At 35.8% G+C, this 23,103-nt stretch overlaps 3 long non-coding RNA genes and 1 pseudogene across 16 annotated transcripts; 1 reads left to right on the top strand and 3 right to left on the bottom strand.

Annotated features, from left to right (window-relative positions):
• Window positions 1-3,365: 3,365 nt before the first annotated feature.
• On the bottom strand, window positions 3,366-8,455 carry LOC113311047. 2 transcript variants are annotated; one of them, XR_003341537.1, is made up of 9 exons: window positions 8,348-8,455; window positions 8,158-8,216; window positions 7,935-8,033; window positions 7,747-7,841; window positions 7,441-7,641; window positions 6,341-6,459; window positions 6,047-6,135; window positions 4,507-5,159; window positions 3,366-3,558 (listed from the first exon to the last, which is right to left on the bottom strand). It is a non-coding gene; the product is annotated as an uncharacterized LOC113311047 (long non-coding RNA). The 2 variants fall into 2 exon arrangements; XR_003341536.1 differs by having other exon boundaries at window positions 7,441-7,687; window positions 7,775-7,841.
• LOC113311046 lies at window positions 8,445-10,079 on the top strand. The gene is made up of 3 exons (XR_003341535.1): window positions 8,445-8,658; window positions 8,755-9,454; window positions 9,576-10,079. It is a non-coding gene; the product is annotated as an uncharacterized LOC113311046 (long non-coding RNA).
• A 1,477-nt stretch (window positions 10,080-11,556) lies between these two features.
• LOC113311045 lies at window positions 11,557-16,935 on the bottom strand (annotated as a pseudogene).
• Window positions 16,936-18,077: 1,142 nt separating this feature from the next.
• On the bottom strand, window positions 18,078-20,732 carry LOC113308220. 13 transcript variants are annotated; one of them, XR_003339584.1, is made up of 6 exons: window positions 20,446-20,732; window positions 19,964-20,094; window positions 19,594-19,889; window positions 19,099-19,175; window positions 18,838-18,998; window positions 18,078-18,675 (listed from the first exon to the last, which is right to left on the bottom strand). It is a non-coding gene; the product is annotated as an uncharacterized LOC113308220 (long non-coding RNA). The 13 variants fall into 13 exon arrangements; XR_003339588.1 differs by having other exon boundaries at window positions 19,594-19,883; XR_003339592.1 differs by having other exon boundaries at window positions 19,964-20,059.
• Between the last annotated feature and the right edge of the window lie 2,371 nt (window positions 20,733-23,103).

The raw sequence follows: 23,103 nt of genomic DNA, 5'->3' as shown, positions 1-23,103 counted from the left end.
CCTCGTGCTTGGTACGACAAGTTGCACACCATTCTTCTTTCTCTTGGCTTTCATGCTTCATCTGCTGATCCTTCTCTATTTATTCAAAAGGTTGGTTCTTGCATCACAATCTTTCTGGTATATGGATGATACTGTCCTTACAGGCTCCTCTACTTCTTACTGTAAGGAATTGATATCTACTTTAAGCAGCTCATTTTCACTAAAAAATCTTGGCCCACTTCATTATTTTCTGGGGATTGAGGTGAAACGCAACTCTAGTGGTCTATTTGTGTGTCAAACCAAATATGCATTGGATCTTCTGGACAAAACACAAATGGTGGGTGATAAGAGATGTTCTCCTCCTTCTTCCGTAACAACCAAACTTAGTGCTAATGATGGAGAACTTTTAGAAAACCCTACAGAATATCGCTCTCTTGTAGGTGCTCTTAAGTATCTTACTTGGACACGTACAAATTAGCTTTGTTGTGAATCGGGTGTGCCAGTTCATACATCAGCCTACTACTTCTCATTTGTGTGCTGCTAAGAGAATTTTACGATATGTAAAAGGCACCATTGATCATGGTTTATTCTTCTCCAAAGGCTTGTCTACTTTGCAAGGCTTCAGTGATGCAGATTGGGCCGGTTCTCCAGATGACAGACGCTCCACTAGTGGTTTTTGCATCTTTTTTGGTCACAATCCCATCTCATGGTCAGCTAAAAAGCAAACCACTGTTGCGTATTCAAGTACTGAGGCATAATATCGTGTTCTTGCTCAGACTGCAGCTGAGGTAGTGTGGTTATGTCAGCTCTTGCAGGATTTATACATTTTTCTTTCCTCACCACCTACTATTCATTGTGATAATGCCAGCAGCCTGGCTCTTGCTTCTAATCCTGTTTTCCACGGCAAGATGAAGCATATGGCTTTAGATTTTCATTTTGTTCGTGAGCTTGTTCAGACCAAGACTCTTTATTTTGTCTACATCTCCACCATTTCTCAGCTGGCTGACATCTTTACTAAAGGTTTGCAAGGTCCTCGCTTTCACATGTTAAAGGACAAACTGAATGTTTATAGTCTGTCAGACTTCCAACGTCTTCAGTTTGGGGGGAGGGGGGTAACAGCTTACACTTTGTGTACACTCTATTTTCTGTTATAAACTGTCACCAACAGTAAACAGCCTGTCATCTATGGACGCGTGCTTGTATTCTAGTGGTTAATATTTCTGTGGTTGTGATTGGTCAACAGTAGAGTATATTAACTCGCGTCGGCTACATTAACTCTGTAAGATTGTTTTCCGAGTTAATGAGAAGAATTGTTATGTTACCTACAAAGTAGAGATGTAAATTGGGTTGTGCCAGCACGAGCACAGCCCAGCCCAGCATGCTAAAATCTGAGCCCAGCCCAGCACGACCCAACATGTTAGTTTTGTGGGATGTGCTGGGTTAGCCTAATCGGCACAATATCACAACACAGCACGCGGCACGGATAAGCACGTGTCCCAGCTAGCACAACGCGTTAAGAAAGCACGTCATAGTACGCACAAGTACAACATATAGCAAGGCATAATACATCACATTTTATGTATATTTCACAAAAGAGTCACTAGTCTAGATCATTTTTTACATTTTATGCTGGATTATTTCTATAACAACACATATATACCTAAATATTTGGAAAATATATTCGATATCGTTGTTATAATGTCGTTACTTATATTTGACTAGAACATCACTTTACATGACAACGATCCAATTTTACATTTGATGGGATATTTCTTTTTATTGAATAACTTGTTAATTTTACTAGAAATAATTTCTGAAATAATTTCAAATGATATGTTATATATTTAGATTCTCGTGATAATGTCTGATTTAATGTATACTATTAAGTGATTTCAAATTGTTCATAACACGTGTTCCAGCACGGCACAACACGTTTATTCGTGTGTTGTGCCCGTGGGATGTGTTGTGTCGTGCCTAGCTTTTGATTAGTAAAGCACAGCACGGCACATCACGTTTAAATCGTTGGCACAGTATAACACGGCACATGGCACGTGAAGCACGCGACTCCGTGTGCCGGACAGTGCTGGGCCGACACGTTTTACACCTCTACTACAAAGAGTAGATAAAAAGAACGAGCAATACGAAGGATAGTAATAATAAATCATAAACATACCATATATGATAAGCACTAAATGGACGAGATCTCCATCGGAACGATTTAGTTGTTTGGTTTTTATCTTCAGAGAGATGCCAATGATCAAAGAAAAAACCACCTCATTGTTTGGTTTTTATACCTCAACGGAGCTAATAAAACCACTTCAATTTCAAGACATGTGAACATAAATTATCATGTCTTTGTTTCCTATTCTATGCTACTGTTCCAATTAGAGGTGTAAATTGGGTTGTGCCAGTACGAGCACAGCCCAGCACGCTAAAATCAAAGCCCAGTCCAGCATGTGACTTAGCCCAGCACGGTCCAGCACGTTAGTTTCGTGGGCTGTGCTGGGTTAGTCTAACCGGCACAATAGCACAGCACGGCACGCGGTACGGATAAGCACGTGGCCCAGCACAACACGTTAAGAAAGCACGTCATAGCACGCACAAGTACACCATATAACAAGGCATAATACATCACATTTTTGTGTATATTTTACAAAAGAGTCACTATTCTAGCTTGTTTTTTACATTTTATGCTGACTTATTTCTATAATAACACATATAATACCTAAATATTTGGAAAATATATTTCAATATCGTTGTTATAATGTCGTTACTTATATTTGACTAGAACACCACTTTACATGACAATGATCCAATTTTACATTTGATAGGATATTTCTTTTTATTGAATAACTTGTTAATTTTACTTGAAATAATTTCTGAAATAATTTCAAATGATATGTTATCTATTTAGATTCTCGTGATAATGTCCGACTTAATGTATACCATTAAGTGATTTCAAATTGTTTATAACACGTGTCCCAGCACGGCACAACACGTTTATTCGTGTGTTGTGCCCGTGGACTGTGTTGTGCCTAGCTTTTGACTAGTAAAGCACAGTGCGGCATAACAAGTTTAAATCGTTGGCACAGCACAACACGGCACATGGCACGTGAACCACGCGACTTCGTGTGTCGGGCTGTGCCGGGCCGGCACTTTTTACACCTCTAGTTCCAATTGTGTATGTCTCTACTTCTTAAATTCTAAAAGGTACTAATGGCGTAATTGGATTGGATTACAAATGTATATTAGCTAAGGAGAAGAATTAGTGCTAGCAGAGTAAGATTACAGAGTTTTGATCGTACATTCTGTATGTGGGACTGTTGACAGTAACATAGAGTTGAAAAATACGAGTTTTGTGGATAGAATTTCGTGTTTTGGAGCTCAATCTTTTTTTTTTTTTTTTTTTTGAGTAGAAAGGTTGAAATGTTTTAAAAGAAAAAAAATGTAGCAAGGCAAAGCCCCCATTTTTCAGGTATTACACATCCCTACTGATGCTCCCACCATTTGCTCCAGTCAAATTGACTTTATCCAACTTCTCTTCAGAAGTACTTGAAAGGTCACTATGAATTCCATAATCTTGGAAAGCAAACCAGTAAAACTGTTAGATGAAGGTTTTCACAACAAACAGCATGAATGATGAAGATGCTGATTCGAGCGATTATACATCAATCACAGAAGAAGAAATTCTATTTTTGTTGTCAAATATACAGACTATACAAGCAAAAATGGTAATAGTGTTTCCGGTTTAGAAGTTTTTCACTGCCAAGAAGAATCAATAAGAACAAGAACATCTACCATGAACAGGAAGAACATGTATTAACCTAGCTAATCAAAAGATTTCATTTTGACATCTATAAAATTTTGCAGCATATGTACATGAAGAATCGAGCTCATCATATATGCCAAACCATGTCAAACCATCCACTAAGACAAAAAATAAAATCATCCTTACGGGTTTGGTCAATGCAGAACATTAGTATTAGTCTATGGATGGAACCGAGTGCACCAATTCCTCCGTATCCATCGTATTATTATCCATCATATTATTATGCTGAAAAGATCTTGACGGACTATGGAAAGGAATGGTCAGGCCTATATGAGAGGAGAATTGCAATATGCGAAGCAATGGCGAGAATAACAAAATCTTAAACATGACAAACATGGAGTTATTGGCTTAGAAGAGAATTCTAAGATGTACATCAGTACGCAAGACATTTTTAATTCTTGCAAAAATAAATGATTTCTTGAATATGTAATAACGTGAGACTATGTTTTACACAGCTCTGCAAACACATTAAGACTATGCAAACGCAGTTTCATCACATATTGCACTGTCTATCCTCCCTATCTTGACACAGTATGATTATCATATTCTGCCCTCTGATTCAAACACCATGTTTCATCAAAGAGTATTCCAAAATTTCTACAGAATGTCTTTTGATCAAATATTTCTAATGTGCGTCATATAGCTTTTTTTTATTCTGGCATCTAATTTTCTGATAAAATAGAAATGAAGCAACGTACCAAAAACTTGAGACGCAGTTAGCCGCTTTGCGAGTATTTGAGTAATCAAACCCTTAATGGATATGCCAAGAAGTTTGCTAACTGAAGTTGAGTTAGTATTTATATTTCTAATCCCAAATGCTTAAAAGCAGTAAAGATTAGACATACAAAGACTAAACCAGTTCAATTAGGAGTCTTCTTTTCCCATTCTTAGTACGTAGATTTCCTTCACCTGAGTTAAAGCAAATGCCACAAACAAAACAAGCAACCCAAATGCAGGATTGTTAAGTTACTCTAATGAGAGATTATGTTGTTGTACACGTGGTTAGTTCTCAATAGCTGCACTAAATTAAAACAATGAATATAAAACCAGACCCACTACCCCTACAAAGAATTCACAAAAAGGAAGAAGATTGATCAATGGGGTGAGCTAGCCAATAACGAAGGGGAGCAGATAACTCGTCACCTCTAGAACTGCTTTCTTTTCAAAGGTAGAAGCCTTAGAACTGGACTGTCTTTCCGATACATTTTTACAGATTGCAAAGAAAAATAAAACCTTAACGATTCGAGAAAGTAGTAAATACCTGTTATTCCGATTACGATGATGATAACAGGATTCCTCTTGAAACTTGAAAGTAGCAGCTTCGTCATTGCAAGTTCTCCTTATTATTAGACTACAATTGAGAAACATGATAAAACTTCAATGGAATACTATAACCGGAGGTTGTTCAAAAGGGCAAAACATAGAAGAGAACGAATGAAATGGATGAGATGTAAAAGCGAACAGATAAAAATCGAAATATATGCATCCATATTATAATACTGATACACTTCCATACTGCATCCATATTATAATACTGATACACTTCCATACTGCAGTTCGAGCTAGTATAACTCAAAAGGCGTATTCTAATTTAAGGATATCCAAAGTCCAAGAGACGTGTCATGCAAAGTGCAAAATCAACAATCTATAATAAGAATAATTTTCTTTGTACCAGAAACACATCATACCCTATAAAATTGATGTGTTGAAACATCATAACTCCACGTCATAGATAAACTGCAGTCTTTCTGGATCATCTCGTAACCCGTTTCAGATACCCCTAACTATACTTGCTTACCTAAAAAATCATATGATTCAAAACTCCACCTAGACTACAGCATCATCAGCTTCCTGAATAGCCTTGTCTTAAACTGTAATATCTAATTTTGTGGTTGACGCGGATAATCTGTTACACATTTTATCAAACACCAATCGAACAAACATACCAAAATTTCACATACATATAAAAGAAATTCCTAGGCTAAAACTAAGCTTTCTTCAACCCCAAACTTCAGAATATGTCCCTCTGATGTATAAATTAGAGTAAATTCAGAAATAGAGTTGGTTTTGGTACCTCGTGGATTAGATCAGAGTTATATAAAACAATTATTTGGTTGCAACACTTGATATAGAACAAATAAAAAGAGCTAGAACATGAGATGAATTCGTTGATTGAAAAAACAAATGAGGCATCAAAAAACATGAGAAGAATTTGAGGAAGAAGATCGAAAAGAATACCTTTTTTTTTCCCCTGTGGGTGAATTGAGTTTTTTGTCGGCTGTTACAGGGAAGCTCTCACTTGGATATGGGTTTGGTCAGTGAGTAATCTGGTAATACAAAATAATTTGTAAAAGTCAATTTGTGTAAATGTTTTCCCCTATACACATCTCAATAAAATTAGCTTTCCCCTTCCAATGATTTCCCCTAAACGAAACAGCTTTCCCTTTGGGAAGCTTGGAGAATACAAGACAAATTTCAAACAGAACGTTAACAGTTTTTCATGATATAACTACAATAGGGTAAGAAACATACCCGCAGGCCCACCGGTTGACATTTTCTACATTGTTACGCTCTTGTAAGATGCTTGTTTCCCTATGTGGTAGGTAAGACTTTACTACCAGAGCACACATTCAAAAGCTTAAGCAAGTCTCCTGCACATAAACAGAAGGACGGAGATAATAAGATGCGGTAATGAAGAAGTAAGAACAAATAGAGTTTTTTCCTGAAAGTAAACCAGCCAACAGCCATTCATTCATCATATACAGGTGTGGAAGCAAGAAGAACTAAACAAGGAAAAATCCAAAAAAATCAAACATGCATCGCAACAAATAATCGGCACTTGTGAAGAATGATAACTTAATATGCAATGCATACCAGATATACAAAACAAAGCAAGGGAGATAATGCACGGATGTTATATTTCAACAAACAGAAGAACCTGCTTCGTTGCTTTATGGAGAACTAACACAGACCACAGGGGTATATTCAGTTTGTGCCCATGTCACAACCACAGGGGTATCTTCAATGTGTGTGCCCATGTCACATCTCAAATGTTGAAGTTTCAGATACTTATCCAACCAAGAAAAGAACGCAAGTGTAATTCAGCATGCTGCTTCAAAGGTTTCCAGGAAAAATTAATGTACTAACACCATAGACAGTGTTTGGCTCATAAATGATGAGCCACTGGAAAGTAAGTTGCACCCAACATTTTCAAAGCATAGAAGTTCCCCGTCTTCCATCTATACAGGTAAACATAACTGAAAGAAAAACAAAGATTCAAAAAAGAAAAAAGTATACATAAATAAGTTGCAGGATTTCACATGCATACAGACTTGAACCAAACAAGCATCAGGGAAACATTCCACAGACAGGCAAGTATAATACCAGACACTAAGTACGTGAGTTTCGGTATCTTTATCACCAAAGAAATCAGAATGAATAATAGCAAGTTTGAAATTTTGCGTGTAAATCTACAGTGCAGACCAAAATGAAGATCAGAGAAACGCATAACAAAGATGATTTAATGAGTATGTGAAGGAAAGATACAAGAAAGCAAAGAAGAGCATCCACTACAAGAGCAACACTCACTTCACATGATAAGAAACAACCCAATACTTGCCCTAAGAACATACCAAGTTTTGGCAGCATGGCACTAACTGTCTCGGGATTAATAGAGTGGTTTGTATAAATGTTGACTTCGAATAGAGTGAACTGATGGAGAATAAGTTGCTCTTTTGGAAACCAAGTACAAGATACACAATGAAAGTGAGTCCACAAGACCAGATTTAGATTGTGTATCTTCCGGTGCACGACCAAATATTATTTCAACAAAGCTGCATATGAATTTGCGGAACACCAGACTCCTTAGCATATTATCTACTGACAAAAGAAATCAAGGATTAAGAAAATAATAAAAACATTAAAAGAGAACTGCTAACCTCGGGATAGAAAGTTTAACAGATAGACCTGATGGCGTGTTACGAATAATGGCACCAAGTGTTTCTGCTGTATTAGCGTGAACCTCGGGAGAACTCTGTATCCATTAAAAACACCATAAATGTAAGGCCTGCTACTCTTTCACGAAAAATATTAACCATACTTCGATGTATAAGATTTTGAAACTTACTGACGGGTTCAGTTTATCGATGATCATTGGCTAGCCACTCCATCACGTCCATGAAAACTAGGATAGATCTGATCATCAGCCAACGAGTCGAATCAACACCTGCAGATGAACACTTCATCAAAACTCAGGAGATCATCATCCTTATTAGCCTTAGCAGAGAAGTATGTGTTACATATATCCCATTCTATTACACATGCAGGAAATTTTTGCATTCATTACTGACCTCCATGATGGATGTGATTCCTATCAGATCAACTAGATGCTGAATACATCCTGATGAGCCTAAACATTGAAATATTTAGTCAGTTGAATAAGTAATATGGAAGAAAATCTTATCAAAATAGTATACATGACAATGTCAAAGTGAACATTTACAGTTTCATGATACAACTACAATACGGTAAGAAGCATACCTGCAGGCCCACCAGCTGATATTTTCTACATGTGAAAACTACTACCACACCTATTTTTCAGATTTCTTACACTAAGAAACCCACGCCCAGAAAAGTTCAGGCGCGCACCCATTATCTGAGAAAAAATTTCTCACAAACCCATATTTATTAAAATTAGGTTATTCCTTCTTCCACGCCCAGAAAAGTTCTGTGATTTCCTTCTCGAGGAGTATTGTTTCTGCGATGTAGTTTTGGTTTTTCGAGTAAACATTACTTCGTGATTATTTCCTTGCTACTTCCTACGCCGGGACTACTTTGTTCTTCTACGAATGGTAATGGAGATTTGAGATTAAATTCATTCATTCGATGTTATGCCACTGCAAAATCTCTTCGCCGGAACTAATTGATTTCTTTTGCTACTTTGTCAGATGTTGGGGGATCAATTCCAAGCCTTCCTCTTTCGGCTGCAAGGATTTCTTCTTTTGGGTATATTTGCAAAACCCTAAATGAAATCGAGATTTTGAAATTAAACTGATTTGTGGTGGAAGTAACAATGAGGAGTTGATTAGTGTTCCTTGCATATCTTCTCTGATAACCCCTAACAGCTCTGTGGAGACTAAAGCAAGAGCACCTATTGGGTTTTCCACTTTTCTGCCAAATAGTTGATTAATATCTCCTTATTACATCTGAAATTGAGGCAGACGAAATCGAGAAAGAAATGGGCAGAGAGAGCTGCTGATGAAGATGTGAAGTTGTTTCTATCAGAGAACATCAATAAGAGTTGGTTCGTTTTGAGATGAAGAAGAAAACACCTGATTCTGATGCCGCTGAAGCTAGGGTTTGGTGTTCTTGAGAGAATCAGATAGAGATGAATGTTAAGTTCCAGAGACTAGAGAAATGTGGTATGTGCTTGAAGGGTTCAGATCGAGAATTGGACATGGATTTGATGCAGAGACGAAGAATTGGGGTTAGGGTCTAGCCGATTAAACAAAGAAGAAGACTTGCTGCTGAAATACGATGATTATGCACTGTACAATGATTTGGGAACCGACCGTCCCATTCTCGGAAATTCAACTGAGTTACCTTACCCTCGGCGAGGAAGGACGGGGCGAAAACCAGACAAAAAAGGTTTCATAATTTATACTGCTTAAACTTTTTTTCCTATGTCGATTCTAAGATTTACTAATTTTTACCTTTTCTTTTCCTTGATCATATTTTTTGTAATACAAATTCATTGATTTACTTGTAGATCCGAATTACGAAACTCGCTTGGTTATATTGAACCTGAACATATACATTCCAAGAGATGAAAAATTTAGTCGGTTGAAGTTCTCGGACTTTTTAGCTTATGCGGTGAAAGCACTGGGTCATGTCGTTCGTCCAGAAATTAAAGCAATATTTGACAAAACACCTAATGAATTCGATAGCTTCGACGAAGTGATGCATCTTTACGAAGGATACCAGGGACAGGAAGTTAATCAAACTGGAGATTCCCATTTGTTGACATCAAATTGGAGCCTCAGCTTAGAGTTTGTTAAAGAACTCTTTCGTTCTGACGGCGAAAACCCCCTCAAATTCCCATTTCTTCTTCATTACTAATTATGTGGTTATTATAATTATACATGCAGTCCATATCTTCATGGAAAAACTTGTTGCAAGGAGATAAGTTGTTTGATTGCATAACATGTCAAGATCAGATTTGGTTTTTAGTCTGTTGGGTGTTGTTTTAAGTTGTTATGCAACTATGAAAATGGATGCATAACCTGTTATGCATCTACAAAATTTGTTGCATAACTTGTTATGCAGTCCAGAAAACGGTTGCATAGCACGTTATGCATCAACTTTTTCGTCACTATTGAAACCAACAAAAACAAAGACTGCACAACTTGTCATGCACCTACAATAATATCTGCATAACATGTTATGCAGTCGTGAAAATTGATGCATAACATGTTATGCATCCGAAAATATGGCTGCATAATGCATTATGCATCGAGAAATTTGTTGCACAATCTTTTATGCATCGAGAAAATAGATGCATAACCTGTTATGCATCCGAAAATATGTTTGCATAATGCATTATGCATCAATTTTTTATGTACGCACTAAAATCAACCAAAACAATGGCTACATAACTTGTTATAGATGCATAACTTTGTTATGCAGATGCATAATTTGTTATGCAGTCGAGAAAATGGTTGCATAATTCGTTATGCGTCTGCAGAATGTGTTATGCATCTTTTTTGGTGGCTGCATAATGGTTATGTAGTCACTTTTCGAAATTTTGCCTAAAATGATGATCACCTCCGATTTTTTCGTGAAAAACGAAAATTTAATATTGTTGTTTGTACTCGTTGCGTAGCTCTCTTAAAAAGATTTCCAACGATGTAAAATTTGTAAAATTCCAAGGCGCGGATTTTTAGATATGTTATATCCAAGTTGCGGATTTTTAGATATGTTATATCCAAGTTGCGTTGCCAATTATACCCCTGATGCATAACCTGTCATGCGGATGCATAATCCGTCATGCAGACATTTTTAACAATTTCATATAATTATGGGTGTCACGGTACCTAAAATTAATTGTGGACCTGAGAATGAAAATATTTTTTTTTTGGGTCTCCCCCTAATTTCCCCACAGATAATAATGTTAGGAATAGGACAAAGAGTAAAACATGAAAAAACATGAAAATTTATGAGTTCAAGGCACTTTTCTTAATCCACGATAATTGACCCCCTCCGCCTATATATGTGACACGGAGGGCTTACATCCCTATGTTTAGATAGTTCTTGTTAAAATTAATTTAACGGTAGACCTTGTTCTGGAAGTAACAACGAACACACTTTAGCAGATTTCTACGAGGACAAAGGGTTTTGGAACTAGTATAAGAGTTCATTTCTACGAGGACATGGGTTTTGGAATTAGCACAAGGAGGAGGTAACGTGGAATCAACTTAGTTATATGAACGAAATTTACGTAGAAAATAATAAATTGATTGGATGAAGCTCCATAAATTTCTTTGATGTTTGGTCGTCTGCAAAAACTAAATTAACAGATGCAAGAATTTCTTTTGCTGCACTTTTTTCCCACAGGGAAGTTGCAAAATCAACCATGGCAACTAGACCCTAGTTCCAGAAGTAACAAGAGACCATAATTTGGCTGATTTCAGTTGGGACGAGGATTTGAATTTGACCAACTATAGAATTCAACAATATAGACGAACAAAATATGAAACATAAAAGATTAGAGCAAGCTACAATTAATATGTGACGTTGGAACATTGGAAAGCAAGATACGCACTGGTGATACATTTTGCTAAAGGGTATCTAAATCTGCTGCAAGAACATATACTCGCAAAATTTCAGCTGTGTACATAAAGGAGCAATTGTATACATGGTAGTAGCAGAGTTAAGGAGCAAGAAGCTGGTCCTCTTTTTAACCACTGAGTTACTTTTCATGCATACCAACAGTGAGATTTTCTATTTTGTTGGAAGGACAGCAGAAGTAAATCAGATCACCATTGGTATACTACCTAGGAAGATGAGTCATCTTTCAGGGTATGCTTCAAACAAAAACCCATGCTTCTTATAGGACGCATTGGTGTAAACCGATTCTTATTTCCTAAAGAGTACACTTCAAGGGAAAATAGAGTAAACTAAAAACAAAATTCAGCTCAAAAGAAAACTAGATTCTTAGCATAGACAATTGTGCACTGTCACCAACCTGTAAGTATGCCTGGGTGCGACTGCTGCCATTTCCCAGCTGAATAAGACTATTAGAAATACGTGTAATGTGCCCAAAATTACCGGTTCGGGGTACTTGCTTTCCAGTGGAACATGAAGTCGGCTGCAGGTCAAAGATTGATTTCATTCTATTATACTCAGGTTTAGGTGACTATTATACTCAGCTAATGGCATAGATCAATTCACACTGTGCTGTACATAAAACGAAATACAAGAAATGCAGAATCAAATCTAATCTTTAATAAATTGAGGAGTACCGGATCTGAATCACCAGAAAGAATGGGACTTTGGTCCGCTTGTGGGATTTTACCCACTACATCGCAATCATTAAGCAGGTGATCAACAACGGTATTATCCTTGCTCTCCAAACATGACAAGATATTACTTTCTACCTGATGATGCAACGCATTATGAAATGGGTACCTGCATGATGTATTTTTATGGATCACCATCATTATCAAGGTTTTGTCCCTTCGAACATGCTTCATAAAAACATAAGGTTAACCAACAGCTTACTCAAAAAAGAGTTCGAGGATTCTTCTTCTAGCACCCGAGCTAACCAATTCCTTCTCAGCAATTTCATTACCACTCCTCAACAATACCGCAATGAACTCCACAATCTGAGACCAATTGCAAATTAGAACTAACCATATGAATCAAATAGATACTTATGGTTTTAGTAATACTTGTCTATATGAATCAAAATTCAAGAAATATAACACATAGTAAAGGCTACCTTGAGGCGATGCTTCCCAAGAGGAGGCTTTAGTTCGCCATATGTGGTAGATAAGACCTTACTATCAGAGCATACATTCAAAAGCTTAAGCAAGTCCCCTGCAGATAAACGGAAGGATGGAGATATAAGATGCAATAATGAAACAGCAGAAAGAACAAAAAGATTGCTTTCCTAAAAGTAAGCCAATCAACATCCATTCATTCATCATACACAGATGTGGTCAAAGACTAATGAAGCAACAAGAACTAAACAGGGAAAAATCCAAAACTATCAAACATGCATTGCAACAAACAACAGGCACTTGTGAAGAATGAAATCCAAATATGCAAAATATAATGCACGGATCTAACATTTCAACAAACAGAGGACCTGCCCCGCTTACTTTATGGAGAACTAACACAGACCACGGGGATATGTCACATGTGTGCCCATGTCACAACCAAATGCTAAAGAGTCGGATACTGATCCAACCAAGAAAACAACGGAAGTATAAAAATTCAGCATGCTGCTTCAAAGCTTTCCAGGAAAAACTAATGTAGCAACACCATAGAATATACCGTGTTTAGGTCATAAATGATGAGCCACTGAAGAGTAAGCTGCACCCAACAATTTCAAAGCATAGAAGTTCCCGGTCTTCCATTCCATACAGAAAAAAATAACTGAAAGAGAAACAAAGACTTAAAAAAGAAAATTATACACCTATAAGTTGCAAGATTTCACACGCATACAGACTCGAACCAAACAAGCATCAGGATAAGTTTGAAATTTTGCATGAAAAACTACTGTGCAGACTAAATTAAGCATCAGAGAAATGCATTTCAAAGATGATTCATGAGAATAGAAAGGCAAGAAAGCAAAGAAGAGCATCCACTACAAAACGAGCAAAACTCACTTCACAAGGTATCAAACACCCCATGCCAAATATTTCCCTAATCATCATTAAGATAAGAACATACCAAGTTTTGGCAGCATGGCACTAACTGTCTCGGGATTAATAGGAATCTGTGGCTCGTATAAATGTTTACTTCAAATAGAGTGAACCAATGGAGAATAAGTTGCTCTTTTGGAATCCAACAACGAGATACACACGGAAAGTGAGTCTACAAGACCAGATTTAGATTGTGTATCTTCCAGCGCATGACCAAATATTCTTTCAACGAAGCTGCATATGAATTTGTGAAACACCAGACTCTTTAGCATATTATCTACTGACAAAAGAAATCAGGGATTAAGAAAATAATAAATACATCAAAAGAGAAACACCAACCTCGGGCTAGAGAGTTTAACAGATAGAGCTGATGGCGCGTTATGAGTAATGGCACAAAGTGTTTCTGCTGTATTAGTGTGAACCTCAGGAGAACTCTGAATCCATTAAAAACACCATAAATGTAAGGCTTTGTACTCTTCCGCAAAAAATATTAACCATGCTTCGAACTACGAGATTTTGAAACTTACAGATGGGTTCAGTTTATCCACAATCATTTCTAGCAAATTGCTATAAGCTAGCCACTCCATCACGTACATGAAATTAGGATAGATATGATCATCAGCACCAACAAGTCGAATCAACACCTGCATTTGACCACCTCATTAAAACTCAGGAGACTATCAACCTTATCCTTACCAGAGAAGTATATCCCATTAAACTACATGTGCAGGAAATTTTTCATTTCTTATTTACCTCCATGATGGATGTGATTCCTATCAGATCAACTAGCTGCCAAAATACATCCTGATGAGCCTAAATATTGAAATATTTGGTCAGTCGAAAAAGCAACATGGAAGAAAATCTTATCGAAGTATGAAATATCTATATATATAAAGAGGGAAGGGAATAAGTGTCCTTACTTGGACATAGTTCATAAGTGACACTGTCTTCCGCAACATAAGGCATACAACAACCTACAGCGCAAGATTAAAACTTCAGTTGGGTGAGATTTTGGCAAACTCGGTAAGTTACAAGCCTAGTAAGCAAATATATATTAACTTAACAAACAATTGACGAATACCGTTTACCTTGCTAAAATACCCAGCTAACAGTGAACTGTGTGGGTGGTTTGGTTCCAAGAAAGAAAAGAGTAAATCCATCAGCTGCAATTCCAAGATGACATATGCAAAATCAGAACAGAATACTGAGCCAATTTACACTAATGAAAGATTTCCTGAACTATAAAAATGGCGGAAACATACCTCCTCATCCTCCACCAAGGTTTTCAGAATAACATCAATTTCACAAGTAAATACTCCACATGCCATGAACGAAAACCTAAATCATGAATGGAGAAGATAATACAAAAGTTCACAGATAAATTAGATGCTTTTATGACTTCATAATCCTAGAAGATTTGATTTCCTTTAGCGGGTTAAGGACTTTACTTGAATACCCTATTGCTTTCAGCATCCTCTGGTGCTTCCTCAAACAGCAACTGCTCTACCTGAGCTCGTTCTCTTAAACTGCGAACATGTACAAAAGATAATAAGAATATTTTGGTCAAATTTGAAACTTATCAGATTGGTTTAATATGAGATATCAACTACCATGCAGTCAAAAGAACACTGCCTATATTTCTGATGTTTCTATGAGTAAGACGTTACAACCAACTGGAAACTGGATAGTTCATAGTTGAATACTTGAATACACCAATTGCTCAACTACACACTAATTACTTCTATACTTACATAGCTCCACTAATTGTCGAACACAAACATCGGTGAGATACATCATGCTATTGAAGTCGTCACAGCAAAATAGATCAGTCGACGAAGCGTGCTTGTTCGGGTTACATAGATATTTTACGACCATCACTGGCACTACATTCTGTAAGTGGTCACATATCTCATCCAAGCTATCATTTTTCACCATGGCAGGTATTACCGGTAGTAACTACAACAACTCTTCTTAGTTTCAAGTACAAACAAATTATCTTTAACACCTCTTCTTTATAATGTTTTTTATCAATGCTCAATTATATATAGTTAATAGTTTCTTGCATTTCAATGAATGTTCTTCAGAATGGTGGTAACAAGATGAAAATTTTATACAGAAGTTACAGCTTTCAAAGCAACAAAACAAAATAGGAACATAGAAACTTACAAATTTATAAAGTCGGACTCTTTAGAGTTTTGCATTATTGAATAACCTTTTCTTCATCCTGGAGCTCCTCCAAAGTAAAATCTTCCTTGTCTAAAACTGATTCCACCTGCAAAATTTTGATAATGAAACGATGAGAACAGAATCGAATGACATAAAAAACAACAGTACCCGGAGCCGGACTAGCATGACTATCTGGTTTCCCAACTTTTAACCATCAAAATCAAACTAGTTACCCTGTTTTATAAGGGAACAAACTAACGCATATAAGTACTTTACCAAAGAAACAAACATTTAAAGTAAAAGAGTGAAACCATCTCCTAGTACTTTGCACTGCCACTATAAACCCACTCAAGAGTTCAGCCGCATTTATCTAAGTGACAGTGACATGGGTAGTACAGAAAATTCAAGTATAAAGCCTAACAGACTGGCAGTGGAGAATACATAACATAAATAAGCCGAAAATTGAAATCATAATTTGAAAACCCCATATCCCACTTAACCCAAACCATATCAAAATACATTCCCTGAAATCACAACCACCAAAATATTGAATATAAAACCCTAGTTTCAAATTACCCAAACAAAAATCCTTCTTAAAAACCCATCCAACAACTAATAATAGCATTTGATTTTTACTAACACGAAGCTTAAAGTTAATCACAAGTTATCATAAAATTTATTCTAACAAACTTACAGGAGAGGAAGCAGAAAGAACAGTCATACGCCAAAACATCCCGTCCAGAAGCTTAATGAAATCAACACTCTCTTAATCCGAAGAAAATCTCACTGTAAACCCTAACTTTTGAGACTCAAAATCGTTTCCTCCTTGAAGAGTAGGTCTGGGGAGTTTGAAAGGAAATGAAAACTCTAAAAAGGAAAAATCTACTTTACTCACATGTTACATGTAAGGCAATTTTGATGGTGGCAATACCTGACATGGTGAGGCCTTACTTAGAGCAGCTCCTAACTCCGTGTTTGAAAACCGCACTACACTTAAGGGTGAGAATTGGCCGGTATAGGCCGGTTTTCAGCTAATCCTCATCCAATCCAACTAATTAGGGATTTTTAAATTTTGCATCCGCCTCCAATCTAACATCCAACGTATTTGTATCCAATGGATGCACGGATGAATAGATTGGGTGCGGATAATTCAATGAACTTGTTTTAGTTAAAGTTTATAATGAAAAAATAAAACCGGCATAGACGACTTTTTTATAGAACCTACACATTCTATATACGTATATAAATATAAAAGTGTCATGGACAACACTCCGAGTAAACACCTTAACAATTCCTAAACTATCTATATATTTTCTAAAACCTATATAAATGCCCTTAATCTAACGGTTATGGATGTCCAACGGATTTTCATGGTTGCATCCGGACCCAATGCGTTATCCGTTGAATTTCAAAAATCCCATCTACATCCAATCCATTAGCGAACTGTTTGGGTATTCATCCGCAAAAATACGGTTGGTCCCGATTAAATTCGCGGATTACGGTTGAAATGCTCACCCCTAACCACACTATTTGACGCCTTCTTAAATGGTAGGGCCTTACAACAGTTCCTATCGAATGGGAAAATCCCATTTTGATCCCACCATATTGGTGAGCCCATTGCGGTCCAACAAAAGAAACACTAGTCCAAAAGGGGTTATAAATGACGAATGAAGTCTGTTATAAAACATGATTTATCACGGTTTTCATCTGTTATTCGAACCGTTATTTATTTGGTGCGACTCTTTATAAATGACAAACAGAAAATGTTATTTAGTATGACGAATAAAATTTGTGAATTTAAGTCACGTACAAAATCTGTTATTAAATATCACGGTTATTGTATGTAAAATAAAATAACTATTGATGTCTGCCATAAAGAAACTACGGTTATTATATGTAGAATACAATGACGGTTGATGTATGCTATTAAAAAAGCACGATTATTATTATATGTTATTGTATGATAAATACAATAACGGTTAAAATATGTTATAATGGGAGGTATTTTTATAAAAATAAAAATATACTAATTTAACAATAATGTAATGTCATTTTCTGGCTACTGATTTGTATTCCGATTTTGTGGTCATATTTAAATTTGGTGTACTAAAATTCGCTCAGATTCATATACCGGGCATCTAAATCTGATAGTGGAATCTGGACGTGAAACAAAATTATGATTTCAAACTGAATCTAAAATTAACTTTATTAATTATTTTCTTCAAGAAAATAAAATATTCTAATACACGTTAGAAGAGAAATACGAATAGGAAAATAAAATATTAACTTTATTAATTATTTTTACAAACTGAAAGTTAGAATTTTAATCAATTTACTGTCACCTTCGCCACTCTCCAGCAGGAGTTGCGTAGGCTTTTGGCCCCTTAATCGTGTCACGTCTTGAAACATCCCCAAGCACTGCATCTTCTCTATCACACAATATCGCTCTTATATTAGTGATTTCAGCAATCATGCGATCATAATTGTCATCAATTAGCAGCTTAATTAGTATCAACATATGCAAGTGCAACTGGTTTTTCTCCTGAAGTTCTTCGAAAGCAAAGACCAAACGACGAAGGTGATGTTAATGGGAAAATGAGTAAGGAGTTCAACTATATAGGAGGGAACAAACAAAACCATACCCAAAACATGTCCTTGAATTTGCTCCCAACCACTCTCAAATTTGGGGACTATCATGATGCATGGCAGACATTTCAGGAGTCCTACATAATTCACATTTCACCAAGGTTTGTCACCCCACTCCATTTTCATTACCTAGCGAATTAAAAAGCAAAATTTAGAATATTTCTTTTAACTGCCGGATGCTATGCTTTATTTAGGTGTTTTAACTGATCAAATTGATCACTTAAAGCAGAAGAAGCATATTCGAAGTAGGATACAATTTTTTAAGGAGTGATAACAGTGAAGGATACATACCATGCATCTCTCCTGGTTTAGGTAGGAGACCATGCCACATAGGAAATGTCTTTTGCACCCTCTAGATATGCCGCATTCGTTCCAGTTCCCAAAATAACTGCAACTGCAACATCATTATTGAAGTATTTGCCTCCAGCTAATGTACCAATTGTATCATTCACCTGCATCAACAATGTCAGTTATAAACTGAATCTGAAGAACCAGTACGCAAAGACAGCAACAGCATAAGAAAACTCTAAACTAAGAAATAAATTGACTTACCAAAGCTGCAACAAAGGCATATCTATGCCCTGTCTGCCTAAGGCTTTAGTTAGTTCCACCACCAAATCTGTATAAACCTAGCACAAGGGATAGAAAGAATCACTATCAGAAACATAAAAGGTTAAGGAAGATCAAGTACAAAAAGAACAAAAGCAAACACCATAGTATGAACCATGCATGACCTCAACTACAGACATATATGCATGACCAAAGTCAGTGGCGAAAACAGGATTTCAAAATGAGGGGGGCTAAAAAAAAATTATACCACCCAACTTGAAAGCTTGAAAGCACTAATGAAATAAGATAATACCATATTGTTTCAGCAAAATAGTAATGCACAAAAATGTAGTCAGTAGACTAGGCAATGGGCAATGAACAAACTTACATTAACCGTTAGGAACATTAATTTTTCCTTGAGCTTGTAGTATTGTAAGGCAAAGAACTCTTAAACACTGACATAAAAAGAATTCAAGTTTTGGGGGAACATCTATGCACCTATGCAAATTATCCATGCATTGAGAAGAGTGGACTCTTCCTACCGATGTGAATAGCATGACTATAGTCCACACTACTTATCTTTTTTTTGCTTGATTAACACCATGAAGTTCTTTCGAATTCTGCAAAACCTAATTGGTGACCTTAAACAAAATAATTATTTATTGCTATTGTGGATGATAATAGGAAGTATTAGAAGGAAAATCCATACCTAGTACTGAAAAAGCATTGATCTTGTGGACACTAATTGCATTCTATTTCACCTAAATAGCTAACCCTCCCTCTTTTTTCTGTACCTACAGAAAAAACTCTCTGCCTGTAGCTATAAATCTTTAGGAAATACTTTATTCAATTATTACTAAAATCAAACCTCTTTAGTTGGCAATTGAAATTTCGTGATCTCCATCTCTTCCTCTTTCACTTGCAGATTGGTCACAATTTCGTTCTTAGCATCTTCTCGCTGTTTCTTCTCTTACATACAAATATACCAAATTCAAAAACCTAAGAAATCAAATTACAAAAATCAAACTAAAAGATGATAAAAATAAGATGTTCCGATGAGAATACACTAACGGAAAATTAGGTCATAAGATGAGAAACTTGAGGTCTACCCATCTGGCAGATTCTAAATATTTTAGTTTAGATCTTAATTACTTAGATTTGTATTTTCAGAATCTGGAGAATTACATATCAATTCTGAGCCATAGAAATTAATCTCCACGTATTCATTATTGCAAAGTACCACTTGGTTGCACTCATATTCTTCACGAAGGAAGGTGAGACCATGAAAGAGATTTTTGTTTAAAGGGAAATCTTAAGCTGTTTGTAACATTCATGAGTTAGATATATTACCTTTCAAGCTCCATTAACTCGCTCTTCTTCTTCTAGTTCTGAAAAAATTGAGAGAGTAAAAGAAAAGAGAAGGTGTCTGCATCTTAGGGTTTTGCCAAAGAGGCGGAGTTAGAAAGGAGGAGAAACCGAGAAAGAGAACAATAAAAGTGAGTGGAGATAAACTAGAATATTCGACGGCGGGTAAGGATCTCATACGGAATGTAAAGATTTTTGAATGGCAAAGATTTGGTTTTGGATTCTCGTACAGACTGAGACAAGTGTGTGGGAAGCATTTTTAGGTCTTTTATGCTTCCAAGAACTCGTGTATTCGGTTTTATTATCGATCTTCTTCCAAAATAAAAAAATTCAAAGAATATATATAAGGTAGAAAACTTTTGGATATGGTTATCGACTTTCAACAATGTACATATAAATCTAATCTAGAAAATGTAATACGTATACACCTTCCACACGAAATAAAAATAAAAATAAATTTAATCCAAATAATAGGAATGATCATCAGTTTTCGACCCAAGCAAAAATTCTAATAATATATACGATGATGAATCTGAATAATTGGAGTGAATTTTTGTTGAGTTTTCGAAAATGAACTTCCAAACCGAGAATTATCCTAGAAGAATTTTCAAAAATGAATTGATAATGAACGAGATTCTGACATTTGAAATTGAACACTCGTCTGAAGATATGTTTTTCAAAATAAATGTGTCATGTTTTCATTATCCATCTATAAAAAATATGAGGATGAAATTGTAGTGACATTTGGCTTTGTCGAATCGATGATTATCGGTGCTCAAAATAGCATAATACGTATCACTAAACCAGTTTTAGGTTTAAGTTTCGGATTTTAGGTCACGAAACCTATTTTGAGTTACATGACATTATTTAGTAATTATATGGTCAAATGTTTGTTTTGCTCGTTCTTTCATTTTTGATATGACAATAAATATGAGAGTGAAATTGTAGTGACATGTGTATTTGGCCAATCGGTAATCAACGGTTCTCAAAATAACATAATCTGTATCACTTAACTTATTTTAGGTTTGAGTTTCGGATTTGGGTCACGAAGCTGATTTTAAGTTACATAACATTTCGCTCATACTAATTTTATTAGAGTGGAATTGTAATGACATGAATATCGCAATTTGTGATTATCATAATTTTAGGTAGTTTTCGATTTTGGATCACGAGAATGATTTTGAGTTACATGAAATTTTGCTCGTACTAATTTTACTATCCATCTAACATTCTCGATCAAACTGGAACGGTTTCGAGTAAATTTGAAGAAATTGGAACTTCATCTTTTCGAATTGATGCGATTTGAATCAAAATTTAGTTACATAACTAAAACTCAACGATTCGATTGTAATAAATCGAACACAATTTGAATATTTTTTGATAAAAACTCGATCGAGTTCGAGTATAATTAAAGAACTGAAACTTTGTCCTTTCAAATTGAGGCAATTTGCGTGAAGATTTAGTTACATAGCCAAAACTTGACACTTCAATTGAAATAAATCGAAAACAATTTCAATATTTTTTGATGAAAATTCGGTTGAATTCGAGTGAAATTGAGGCGATTTGCATCAAAAATTAGTTACATAATCAACACTTGGCATTTCAATCGTAGTAAATCGGAAACAAATTGTATTTTTGATGAAAATTTAAATGAATTGGAACGAGTTTGAGTAAAATTGAAGAAATTGGAACTTCATCAGGCGATTTTCATCAAAATTTAGTTACATAATCAAAACTCGACACTTCGATTGTAATAAACTGGAAACAATTTGAATATTTTTTTGAGTTGGAACGAGTTCGTGTAAATTCGAAGAAATTGGAACTTCATCCTTTCAAATTGACTCGAAGCAATTTGCATCGGAGTTGTGTAATTATAGTAAAAAATCCCTAACTCAATTGTAATAAATATAAAAAATAAAATAGAAAAGATTAAATAAACTCAAATAAATTGCAACTCAACATTTTTATTATAATTGAATACATTATCTGAATAAAAAAGATTAAATTCAATTGAGAACCAAAGAAAAAAAATTCAGAAAGTACATTATGCATCATCATAAGCTTTTGTTAATGAAAAATCCCACTCAATAACAAGTACTGATAAATTTATCTCGAGCCACGGTTAATGCTGAATTAGCTTTTGTTGGGACGCTTACTGGTGTTGAACTTCTGTCTCTCCTAAATCTTCTTCTAACATCATAACTAACAATCAGTACAACACCTTGATAAAATGAAGTAATTAATCTTCTTACGAATTACTGTTATCATTTAAGTTCGCTGCCTTAGGGAAGATTCTTTAGCTATGCCAGTAAACACAAATGGATCCTCAAAAGCATTCACATTAGGACCTTGTCGTTTTCGAGATTCTAAAACAATATGCCACTTCTTATCAGGCCGACTTTCATCCTTGATCCTTGCAATAAAAAACTAAGGTAGCTTGAGAGGAATGGATAAATGTCTCATTAGTGTCTTTGTGGTTCCCATAAACCACTGGAAGTTTACATAATCAGTTTTGTAAATGGATACACAGAGGTATAATGTATCTTCCCCTGGAGTCTCTTTTTTGAACCTGAGAAAGGATTCACCTCCTGCCACAAATGCAGATGACTATCGTTCTGCATGCGTCCATTTTTCGCTTGGAGG

The sequence above is a fragment of the Papaver somniferum genome, chromosome 9 (genome assembly GCF_003573695.1).
Source record: "Papaver somniferum cultivar HN1 chromosome 9, ASM357369v1, whole genome shotgun sequence".
Taxonomy (NCBI): Eukaryota; Viridiplantae; Streptophyta; class Magnoliopsida; order Ranunculales; family Papaveraceae; genus Papaver; species Papaver somniferum.
The sequence above is the reverse complement of the archived record's forward strand: the minus strand, read 5'-3'. Positions and strand labels throughout refer to the sequence as shown.